The following is a 2,685-nucleotide window of genomic DNA, read 5'->3' on the forward strand; positions in this document are numbered from 1 at the left end:
TTTATTTTTATAAACTAATGCTAAAAGCAATTTGCACTTTTAACAAATGACGTAATGTATCGTTTATGCATTCAAATACAGATTAAAGTCCCTTCAAAAAGTTCACAAGATTAAACATTCAATGACGTGTGCATTCACTACTAAAAGAATATGTGCAAGAAAAGATTGATTTTCAAGCTTTTATATTTCTTTTTAAAGAACAGGTTCTACTTGTAAAATGTGCTGGCAATGAGTTTTTCATTAGTCTTACATTAATTGGGTTTTTTTTTTATTTGGAGAATGATTGGTTTCGAAATCAATTTACACCAATCTTTAAGGCCTGATTTTCGGAGGTCGGATAATTCAGCCTCTTTTTGACAATCCTAAATCAACAAAATCAATGGATCATTGTATGACAATCGCCATTTTAATGTTGTTTCAAAAATCCATATCCCGAGTTACACATTTTTTAAACCAAAACTTATTCTATTTATTTCTTATGTCTTTACTAATATCAATCATTTATTTTGTAAACTACCTTTATATGTTTATTTGATGTTTTCAAAGCGTTGTTATCGCTTTGGTCAATAACAAGTATCTATACTCATAGGCGTCGGAACCGGGGGGGCTAGGGGGGGCTTAGCCCCCCCCCTTTTTTTGCAAAGTTATACCTAACCATTACATACATAACATGATAGAGGGTTCAGCCCCCCCACTTTTTGTCGTAGGAAAGATTAAGTTACCTTGAAAGATTGAGAAGTTAGATTCAGAAGCATACTAGCCCCCCCCCCCCCCCCCCCCCCCCCCCACGGATTAGGAATTTCATGATTTTTGGAAAAAAAATTTGGGTATGTAATTTTTTTTTGGGAAGTATAGGTATCCTCCCCCCCCCCCCCCCCCCCCCCCCCACGGATTAGGATTTCCATGATTTTTGGAATTACTTTTTTCTCAATATTTCTGAGGATTAGTCTAGCCCCCCCACTTTGAATTTGCTTCCGACGCCTATGATACTAAAAGTACAATGTGTTCTATGATATTACTTAACTCGATTGTTTCATCAATAAGAGATGCCGATGCTTTGATTTGCAATCAATAATGAAATTTCCAGCATTTCTGTCTTTAGCGATTGATCATTGACACTAAATAAACTGAATTTTATAACTGCATTTACATCAATGAATATTTTGCATTGGATATATCATAGTGAGCAAAAATGCATTAAGTATTTACAAAAACCTTTCCGATTTCAGCCAAATTGAAAGTTAATGATGATGAATGTTTATGGATGAAGATGAAGTTATATATCCTTTACAAAAAAATAAGGGGATTAAATATGAATGGAACTTTGCAACTTAATGCAAATTCCCTTGAGCACAGTGCAGGATTGTCGACAGACACTTGGTGCGTATGGTAAATACTGTCCAACATCCATCCAATTGCCAACGTGATACAAATATTTGCATTGAATGGGAAGAAATGGGAAAGCTAGAATATACAATCAGGTGTTGAGTGGGACTATAGGTAATGTTTATTGCTATAAGCTGTAAGTTACTCCCACAACCTGACACTTAGAGCACAAATGTTTCTGTCAACGGAATTTATTTGCCATTATCATGAGACTTTTTTCCACAATTAGAATACTATGAAAAAGTGTCATGTCGTTAGTTTACGCATACTTTTGGCAATGTAAGATTGTTACATAATAATTGGCTATTACTGAGGACAATATAATTGGATGAAATTACTTTAAAATATGCGAGTTTTATTGTATGTTCTTAGCCTACCCGAGTGCTCAATATTGCTTTGTCCTTTATATTTCACTTTTAAGGGATGTATACTTTGACAAATAAAGTGATAAAGTGTGAATTTAATTATTGAATAAAATTGCATATTGTGCATACAACACCGAATAAGAAGACCAAATAAGAAGTTAATGATTTAATCTTTAGAAGAAAAAAAGTGGTGGTCCATCATGTAAAATAAGTTTCGAGACAGAAAAACAATTTTAACTGATACAATTGCATCACGAATGACAAGGCAGATCTACTTTGAATCGTTAATATCATTGTACATAATCGGTGATGCATTTGGCCTTTCCTTAAACTTATTTATGTGTCTTTGTTACATAATCAATTATCTCAACAATATAAAACCCAAACAAACTAGAGTGTCTATAATCTGATCTGGGAACCCGTCTATTCGTCCTGTGGTATGTATGATGCTGCACGGTCATTTTAATGGTTGCTCTATACGTGTCTCTAAGGAAACTTAACCTTTTTTTACTTCATCTCAAGATCTCTCAATTTTAAAAACTCTTTTGTCTTCTTCATATTTCTTAATATTGTTTTTTTAATATCTTTATTTCTTTATTTATAAAATTTGCATGCATTGTTCATGTAAAGGGAATTTCTTTCATATATATTAATCAGATAAAAGTTATTATCATAGAGGTATTTTATTTTTTTTTCAAAAAAACGTATTGTAGGCTCCTTTTATTTTTTAAAGGATCGCAGTCATTTTCTTAAAATGAATTTCCGTAAATTTAAAAGCGCTGAAAATTCACAATAGAAAAATTTTTCAACTTTCAACGCCTCAATCTCCACCTTTCATTGTTCAGCCATCTGCAAGTTGTAATTTGCCAAAATCAGCGAAGCGTATTGCGTTCTTTGATGTAACCTACATCGTTAACGTTGCTTATGGCAAGAA

Source organism: Crassostrea angulata, chromosome 7 (genome assembly GCF_025612915.1).
Source record: "Crassostrea angulata isolate pt1a10 chromosome 7, ASM2561291v2, whole genome shotgun sequence".
Taxonomy (NCBI): domain Eukaryota; kingdom Metazoa; phylum Mollusca; class Bivalvia; order Ostreida; family Ostreidae; genus Magallana; species Magallana angulata.